The 9,761-nt window shown below is 45.1% G+C and overlaps 1 protein-coding gene across 4 annotated transcripts in view; it reads left to right on the top strand.

Annotated features, from left to right (window-relative positions):
* The first annotated feature begins 3,191 nt into the window (after nt 1-3,191).
* DET1 (DET1 partner of COP1 E3 ubiquitin ligase) overlaps nt 3,192-9,761 on the top strand; it is a 33,224-nt gene continuing 26,654 nt past the window's right edge. For all 4 annotated transcript variants that reach the window (XR_009695396.1, XM_061158663.1, XM_061158661.1 and 1 more), the window contains exon 1: nt 3,192-3,321. The gene's annotated coding sequence lies outside the window, so the exon portion shown is untranslated. The remainder of the gene's footprint in view (nt 3,322-9,761) is intronic.

Raw genomic sequence — 9,761 nt, 5'->3', positions numbered from 1 at the left:
ACAAGAGCCTCTTGTCCTCCTTTTTGTTCCCTTCTCCTCTCATGGCTAATGCAGAAAGCAAGCAGAGCTGCTAAAAGCCTTGGCAGAAGGGCCACGGGAGGACGGAGTGAAAGGAGAGAGGCTCTCCAGCCCTTCAGCACCCCCATCACTCCAGCATCCCATCCCACCCCCTGGGGACCCTGTGTGTATGTAGACTCTGCAGAAGGACAAAGGAGGCAGGGGCCTGGGGTGCAGTGGGGGCGCAGGACTTCCTGTTCTTCCCGGGGTGAGAGGGCAGTGGGAGGCAGCAAGGGGAATCAGAAGTTGGAACGTCTGGGAGAGGCAGTTCTGAAGAACTGTGGAAACAGTGGCATCTGCTGTGCTTGAAGACTGCGGCCCTGAGGCGCAGCCCTGCGAAACAGGAGATGCAAAGCAGAAAGGGTCCCTGTCTTTCCGCTGCGTGTGCACGCAGCCCTGTCTGACTCTGTGACCCCATGGACTGTAGCCCACCAGGCTCCCCTGAGCTGGCTTCAAATGCAGCCCGGTCTAAACATTTTGTTCCTCTCTGAGCAACAGCGTTCAGTTACTTAGGCCCAATACCTTGGCATATTTTTGCCTTTTCTCTTCCTTTCACACCGCTATTCAATCTGTTGGCAAGTCCTATTGACTCCATCTCCATATATATTCCAAATCTGACCACTTCTCACCACCTCCACCTCTCTGACATCAGTCCAGGCTACCATCATCATCTATTGTCCAGACTGTGACAGTAGCCTCCTGGCTGGTCTCTTAATAGCCCTCCTTTCCCTGCAGCAGCCAGAGTGAAATTTCTAAAACATAAGTCTACTTATGCTAGTCCTCTGCTCAAATCCTTTAGTGCTCTTGATTTCATTCAGAATTGAAGGCAAAGTCCTTGCAAAGACCTACAAAGTAGGCATGGTCCTGCCTCTAGTTGCTTCTTTAACCACAAACTCTGATAGCAACAGCAGCTGGAAAAATGAAACAGAATCCACTTCCTAGAAAAGGCAGGCAGAAAAGGCAACCTGAGGCCTCCTCTGCCACTGGCAGAGTTTCCAGGAAGCGCAGTGGAATGCCCTCCCCATATGAGACTCTGCAGTAAATAGACAAATGGCAAGAAAAGTCATGGGAGGTTGGGGCATTTTCAAGGCATCACTGTGAGTATAGTTAAAAATTAAAGACAAGTCTCACGCAGGGAGAAAATGCTTACAGTCCTAAAAAAGGATCAATATCCAGAATGTAGAAATAGCTTCTATATATCAACAACAAATAATATCAAAGTAGGAAAATGGGAAAAGGATATGTAAAGGCAACTCAGAGTAAAACTGTAATGGGCCAATAAACACCTGAAAAAATAGCCAACCTCATCATAATTAGGAAAATTCAAGTTTGAACAACAAAATACCTGGCATAAATAAGAAAGATTGATGATGTGAGCAAGGGTGTGGAGAAATAAGAGTGCAAGTTAGTACAACCTTTTTGTAATTAGCATTCTCTACCTCAAAACTTTTTAAGGGTTTTCCTGGTGGCTCAGTTGTAAAGAATCCACCTGCCAATGCAGCAGTCACAGGTTCAATTCCTGATCCAGGAAGGTCTCACATGCCACAGAGCAACTAAGGCTGGTGCCATAACTACCGAAGCTGAGCTCCAGAGCCTGGGTTCTGCAAAAGAGAAGCCACTGAAATGAGAAGCCCATGTACTACAGTTAGAGAGTAGCCCCTGCTTGACACAACTAGAGAAAAGCCCGCATAGTAACGAAGACCCAGCACAGCCAAAAAAAATAAATAAATAGTTATTTAAAAGAGAAAAAAAAAACTTTTTAAATGCCTGACTTCCCTGGTGGTCCAGTGGTTAAGATTCCACTGCAGAGGGCATGGGTTGGATTCCTGGTGGGGGATGCTCCTCATCTGTAAAAACCAATAAACATTCCTTACTCACTGAGATGCTGTAAGCCCTGTGGACAGAGCCATTCTTTCATGGACTGAATCTTCCTTGAGTGCCAGCAAGATGCCAAATCCTATTGAAGGTGAGGATAGATGAGAAAACAGAACTAAACCCCCGCTCTCATGGAATTTACATTCTAGTGGGGGCAAAGAAAACAGAACAAAGAAAACAAAACAAAAAACCAAAAAGGGTACTATCAGATAGAGATGGGTGCTATTAAGAAATAGCATGATGGAGGTGAAATGAGAGCAGTCAGACAAGCCTTCTGAGGAGGTGGCATTTACTCTGAGATCTGAATTACCTGGAAGAGGCTGACACCAGTTCCCGGGAAGTTCCCAGGCAGACTCTCCAGAAATAGGACAAAGCAGAGGCTTCTGGGGAGGAGCCAGTTTGTAAGAGACAATATTCTTTAGTCCCTCAGTGGTGTTTGACTCTTTGGCGAAACCATGGATTGTAGCTGCCAGGCTCCTTTGTCCATGGGATTTTCCAGGCAAGAATACCGGAGTGGGTCGCTATTTCCTTCTCCAAAGAGACAATGAGATAACCTAAATGAAAGTCAAGTGAAGGTTACAGGATTAATTTAGCGCAAGATATTTTTCCCATACATCTGCTGTGTGCTAGTAAATATCTTAGGCATACAGATTAGTACAGCGCCGGTCTTTAAAGCACTCACTATTGAGGAGGAAACAACAGAAAACCGATAGTTTCTCAGCTGATGAAATGGTGCATATAATCGAGGTGACAATTAATTTTTAATTCATATTTTTGCAAATGTGCCCAGAGGGTGCAGAGACGTTGCCATGGGAGATCACTCAGTTGCCCAGTTTAGGGTGGTTGTTGCTCAGTCGCCCAGTCCCGTCGGACTCTTCACGACCCCATGGACTGCAGCACGCCAGGCCCCCAGTCCCTTACCATCTCCCCGAGTTTGCCCAAGTTCATGCCATTGAATCAACCATCTCATTCTCCGTCGCCCCTTTCTCCTCCTGCCCTCAATCTTTCCCAGCATCAGGGGCTTTTCCAATGAGTCGGCTGTCCGCATCAGGTGTCCAAAGTATTGGAGCTTCAGCTGCAGCATCAGTCCTCCAATGTTTAGGGTGCCTGGTTCCATTTTTCCTTCGCAGCCATTGGAGCTGTATTGACTGCGAGCTCCCCCCTCCGGGCACCAGGGTGCGCTGTAACGTCCCTTAGCGCCAGCTGGACTGTGCCGCGCTCTCCCCACTTCCTTTCTCGTTGCGCCGCACTTCCGGTAGGTTGCGGAAGCGAGAGCCCGCGGCTGCGGGCGCCGGGTCCCAAGGCATGGCGGGGGCGGGGCCGGGGACGGCGCGCGCCCAGCAGGCCGGGGTGTCCCTTGCCCCAGCCCTTTGATCCCGGACCGGACAGGTGAGGACTTCTCCTTCCTTGTTCCAACCTCTCAGCCCGTCAGGCTCTCCCCGAGGCTCTCCTCGATTTACCGCTATGGGGCTGCCCCCTCCCCGCATGATGCCTAGGTCCTGCGGCCCCCGCCCCCCTTAGAATGCTCTTCCCTTTGAGGCCCCGCCCCGGGCTTTTCTTTCCGGGGGCGCCCCCTTGGGCATGTGTGCCCGCCCTTAGGTGTCCCCTTCCCGTTTAGGAAGCCGTCAGAAAGAATAGAGGGTTACGTGCACCTGCCCGCATGGAGAAACTGACCTAGCCGGGTACCCACCTTAGTACCCGCACCATGAATTAGTGGCCACTTCAGCTAGGCTTTCTTCTTTCGTTCATTTGATAACGTACAGATGCATGTTATGGGCCAGCTCCAATGTTAGGCTCTGAAAAAACTAAGGTGACTAAAGTAGGCATGGTTACTTCCTTTCTGGAGAGTTTATGGGGAGTCGAACATTAAACAGCTGTGCAAACGAAAGTACAGATTCACATTATGGCAATGACTAGTAAGGACACAAACAGGGAAAGTAATGGGAAAGAGAAAAAGGTCCCTTTCAGCCAGGGTGGTCAGAGAAGACCTCCTGAAGGAGATGACACTCAAGCTGCAACTTGAAAAATGTGGCAAGGGCCAGAGGAAATACCTGCTAGGTAGAGGGAACAGAACCTGTGGATATTTGAGTTGGTAAAGAACGTTGAGAAAACGAGGCTTACAATGGGTCAAATCCATGATGGGCTTACAGGATATAATGTTTGTGTACTGGTCAGGAGTTAACCATCTAGAGCCAGTGCCATTTGTTGTTTAGTTGCTTAGTTGTGTCTGACTCTTATGACCCTATGAACTGTAGCCCGCCCAGCTCCTCTGTCCATGGGATTTCCCGGGCAAGATTACTGGAGCGGGTAGCCATTTCTTTCCCCGGGGGAATCTTCTCGACCCAGGGATTGAATCGGCATCTCCTGCATCACAGCTGAATTCCTTACCACTGAGCCACCTGGGAAGCCATCTAGTGCCACAGACAAGTAAAATGCAGAGATGAAGTTGCAAGTGTGGTGAGTGTTAATGAAGGTGAGCTATGACTGGCATACCTGATAGGAAGGTGAAGGAAGACTTCCCTGAGGAAGTGATGATTCGGCTGATGTCTGAAATAGGAGTTAACTTGGCGAATTGAAGAGAAGAGCTTTTTTTAGACTGAGATGAAGAGCATGTGCCAAGGTTCAGAGACAGGAGGTGGACCACCTGTTAAAGAAATGATTAAATGGGCAAAGAGAAGGCATGTAAGGATTTTGATCTTTTATGTTAAGAGCAATGGGAAGATACTGGGTTGGCCAAAAAGTTTGTTTCTTTCCCCTGTGGAACTTCCCTGGTGGCTCAGACAATAAAGAATCCACCTGCAATGTGGGAGACCCGAGTTCAGTTCCTGGGTTGGGAAGATTCCCCTGGAGGAGGGCATGGCAACCCACTCCGGTATTCTTGGCTGGGAGATCCCATGGACAGAGGAGCCTGGTGGGCTACAGTCCATGCAGTTGCAGAGTTGGACACAACTGAACGACCGAGCACAGCACGGCACACGGATTAAAACAAGGTGTAACAGAAAAACCTGAATGATCTTTTTTTTTTTTTGCCAATCCAATACTTGTTTTAATCCATAGGGGAAAGGATGTGATCAGGAATGAATATTGAGAAGATTGCTCTGGTTGTTAAGCAGATTGGAAGCGGACAGGAATTTAGGGAGACCACTTAGGGAGTGGTTGCAATGATGTAGACATGAAGTTACAAACATTTTGGGTAAGGGTGCTGCCTGGTCATGATAGAAAGAAGGTAGAGCATTAGAGGACAGTTTAGGAGGTGAAAGCTTCAGAGTTCAGGGACTAATTGACCAGGTGTGGCGGCTGAGGGAAAGAGGTCCCAAGGGAGACTCTTAGGTTTCCGGTTCCTTTGGCAGCAGGTGAGTGAGTGGCTATGCCATTAACTAGAGTAAGGGAAGGGTAGAGGGTCAGCTTTTGGAAAAAGTATCATAAGTCATTCTAACGTTTTTTGTAACTCCTACTCTGACTGGAAGGGACTTTGATTATGTACTTTTTCTATATTGTCTGAGTTTTTATGAGCGTGTACTTTATAACTGGAATAACGAGACAGGTTGAAGAAGACCAAGTTCCACCATCTCTCTAAAAACTGTCATTGTGCGATATAAGATACGGAGCGGGTAGAGAACATACTGAGAGAGAGAGGGTTAGGAAATTAAGTGAGGATTTTTTGTACAACTTGGAGCTGAAGCTAGCAGGCCTTCACCTCCACCCACCCTACCCCTCTTCCCCCATCACAGTACTGGTGGCTTTTCTCTTAAAAGACAAATCAGAGAATTTAAGGTGGGACTATTCAAAATATATACTTTTTTTTTTTTTTTTTAAAGAATTAAGCATCTAGTTTGCTTAACATGATCTGTGACTGTAAGTCAAACAACTGGTATGCTTTATCTGATTCAGTTATTTGTGGTTAGTCTGCTGTGCATGCTCAGTCACTTCAGTTGTGTCCAACTCTGCAACCCTATGGACTGTAGCCCACCAGGCTCTTCTGTCTTTGGGATTCTCCAGGCAAGAATACTGGAGTGGGTTGCCATGCCCTCCTCCAGGGGATCTTCCTGACCCAGGGATTGAACCCAGGTCTCCCATGTCTGCTGCACTGCAGATGGATTCTTTACCTTTGAGCAACCAGGGAAGCCAGTTAGTCTGCTAGACGGTGTCAAACGCCTATTCTTTCTTCCATTCGTGGGCCGTACTTGGCTCTCATCTCCTGCTGGTCTGTCTGATTCCAGCCCCCATCTTGGGTTCGAAGGATGCAAGTGGCAAAGATGTCCTGGACAGGGAGTGAGTGAGGTAGTTTTGTACATTACTTGGTATTTTAAAATGCTTAAACCTTACCAGTATGTTTTGTGGAACATACTGTATCAAAATGTGCAGGTGAACTGTGTCATGGTGAAAAGGAGTAGCTGTGTGAAGCTCAATATGGTTTATTTTTGCTCAGAAGTGGAGGATATTGCTTACTGAATCATGCCAAAATCCTTTTAGAAAACTCATGAGAGCGATTTTTTTTTAAATTCAGTGCTGGGAATTTCTGTGCTTCTTCCAAGCAGCTATTAAGTTTCTATCTTATTGGCAGTGTAGTTTATAACTGTGTTTTCCTGTGCCTTGTCTGCTGAGAAAGTCAGAGCCAAGTTGGCAGTTCTGCAGGCTCTCATGGTCTGCATTTTTGTGCGCTTCAGGCTTCATGTTATTGTCCTACCTCTGTTTTCCCTTCACAACGATTGTTTTCTAATTAAGAAGAATTCTGAGTAAGCACAAATATTACTTAAAAAAACACATGTAATTTTAAAAGAGTAACAGTACAATGAATGCTAATTCAAGAAAAAAAAAATACACACTTCAGAGTGCCACCAGGGTGTCCCTAACTCCCATCCCATTTCTTAAACTTCCTCAAAGGTAACCACTTTTGAACCTTATGTTTGTAATTCCTTTACTGTTTCTAATTATATGCCATATGTGTTTGTGTTCTTAGCTAGAAATTGTTTGAAGCTTATATAAAGGAAATCACACTGTATGTATTCTGTAACTTGCTTTTTTCATTCAACACTGTGTCTGAGATTCGTCTATGTTGTTATATATGACTGTAGTGCATTAATGCATTGCTTGCGGGGGGGAACTGCCGGGCTGTCTAGTGGTTAGAACTCAGTGCTTTCACTGCTGGAGCCTGTGTTCAATCCCTGGTCAGGGAACTAAGATCCCACAAGGCTCATGGTGCAGCAAAAAATAAATAAAACAAAAAGATTCCCCTGCATGAATGTGCGTGGATGAATTTAGCTAGTCTACTGTTGTTTTTTTTTTAGCTAGTCTACTTTGATGGACATTTGGAGTATTGTCAAGATTTTGTTGTTGCCAACAGACCTGCTACAGACATCCTTGTATATGTCTCGTGTTATCTACATGCAGACATTTCTCTAGGTCAGGATTTTAAGCTCGTGGGCTGTGTGGTCTTTGGTCTTAACAAGTCAACTACACCTTTGTAAAGCAAAAGCAGCCATAGGCGACTTGTGAATAAATGGGTATGACTGTGCTTCGATAAAAATAAACAGGCAAGCTAGATTTGCCCTGAAAGCAGTGGTTTGCAGTCTTTTGTTATATTAATGAATTGTGACTAGTAGTTTGAGAAACTTGCTTTGTTTAGTCATAGAAGTATGCACATTTTTAACTTGACTAACTCAGCTGGTAAAGAATCCGCTTGCAGTGCAGGAGACCCTGGTTCAATTCCTGGGTTGGGAAGATCCCCTGGAGGAGGGATAGGCTATGCAGTCCAGTATTCTTGGGCTTCCCTGGTGGCTCAGTGGTAAAGAATCTGCCTGGCAATACAGGAGACATGGGTTCGATCTCTGGGTCGGGAAGATCCCCTGGAGGTGGGCACGGCAGCCCGCTCCAATATTCTTGCCTGGAGAATCCCCATGGACAGAGGAGCCTAGCAGGCTGCAGGCCATGGGGTCGCAAAGGGTCGGCTATGACTGAGCGACTAAGCACAGCACAGATAGTGCATATACTTACCCCAGGCACTTCAAAGCTCAGGGGGCAGAATGTAAACAAATTCTCATTGTATGTTTTTATTGCTAAGGTACAGATTGACTCAGCCCCTCCTCTGCTTAAAACCTGTACTAACCTGCATGACGTGGCACACAAAGTATTTTCTTACTGGCTCCAATCTGCTTTTTTAGGTTTCTCTTATCACCGTGTTTCCTGTGTTCTAATCACTTGGAATTGTGTTTCCCAAGTGTACCATACTACACTCTTTTTAAGTGTATTTTTTAAGCTACCTTCTTTCTGAAATGTTCCTTCTTTATTTTACCTAATGTGTTGTTTATCCTGGACGACCTTTGTCAAATGTTGTTCCATTCATTTCTATTTGTGAGCACTTGCTGTGCTTCAGGCGCTGTCCTAGGTGCTGGAGATTCAGCAAGGAATTAGACAAGGCCCCTGCTTGCTGTCCAGTGTGGGGAGACAGATACTAAAAAAGTAAACAAATGGTTTCAGAAAGTGATAAGGGCTGAAGAAAATAAAATAAGGTAAAACAGCAGATTGATGTGGATGGAAAAAGGCATGACTTTAAGTAAGGTAGTCAGGGAAAAACTGAAGAGTGGCTATTTGGCTGAGATTTGAATGATCAGACAGATAGTTGGTTCAGCACTTTAAAAATGTTGCTTTGCTTCTTTCTGGCCTCTGTAGTTTCTCATGAGACATCCACAGGTATATGAATTGTTGTTCCCTTGTGGGAAATGTGTCATTTATGTGGTTGCTTTCAAGATTTTTACTTTGTGCTTTAGTTTTTCACAGTTTGACTCTGATATGTCTGGGCATGGATTAATCTTTGGGTTTATCATGTTTGGTGTTCTCTGAATTTCTAATCTTGGGTTTATGTGTGTGTGTGTGTGTGTGTGTGTGTGAGCATGTTGACATGACATGCTCAGTCATGTTGACTCTGCAACCTCATGGTTTGGGGCCAGCCAGGCTCCTCTGTTCATGGGATTTTCCAGGCAAGAATACTGGAGTGGATTGCCATTCCCTTCTCCAAGGGATCTTCCCAAGCCAGGTATCAAACCTGGGTCTCCTGCGCTGCAGGCAGACCCTTTACTGTCTGAGCCACTAGGGAAGACTTGGGTTTATTTCTCAGACCTTAATTCTCTTCATTTGGTGTATTTTTCTATCTTATGTCAGTACCACACTTTTTTGAAATCAGTAAGTCTGAGTCTTCTAACTTTGTTCTTTTACAAAATTGTGTTTTAGGGTCCCTTGGGGTTGTATGTACATTTTAGGATGAATTTTTCTATTTTTGCCAGAAATGATTTTAGAATCTTGATAAGAATTGCATTAAGTTTGTAGATTCTTTGGGTAGTATGGACATCTTAACATTCAGTAAATGTGTTTTTTATATGAATTACACTCTGAATGTGGTGTTTACACTGAGAAAATTTGATGTAGTTGAAGGTTTGTTCTTCTGAATATTCCCAACAGCTGAGCATGCTTCAAAGGTCTTCCTAGAGAATTCGGTCCTTCCCTCAAAAATTGAGTTTTGATAGACTCAAAGCTATCTGGACCACTTACTAACTGTAACTTGGGAAGGAGAAATGCCAATCGCCGTCATCTTGGGAGCTCCTCCGCCCAGGGTATATGGAGGAAATGTATTTGACTTGTGTATACACAGTTGATCCTTGAACAACACAGGTGTTAACTGTGCAGGTCTGCTTACACACAGATTTTTTTTTTAAGCCATTCATAATTTTTATTTTATTTTTAGTGGAGGATGATTGTTTTACAATGTTGTATTGGTTTCTGCCATACAACAGTGTGAATCAGCCATAATTATTTATATATGCCCTTCCTCTTGA

Source organism: Dama dama, chromosome 13 (assembly GCF_033118175.1).
Source record: "Dama dama isolate Ldn47 chromosome 13, ASM3311817v1, whole genome shotgun sequence".
NCBI lineage: Eukaryota > Metazoa > Chordata > Mammalia > Artiodactyla > Cervidae > Dama > Dama dama.
Note: the sequence above shows the minus strand (reverse complement) of the source record. Positions and strands in the feature narration are given on the sequence as shown.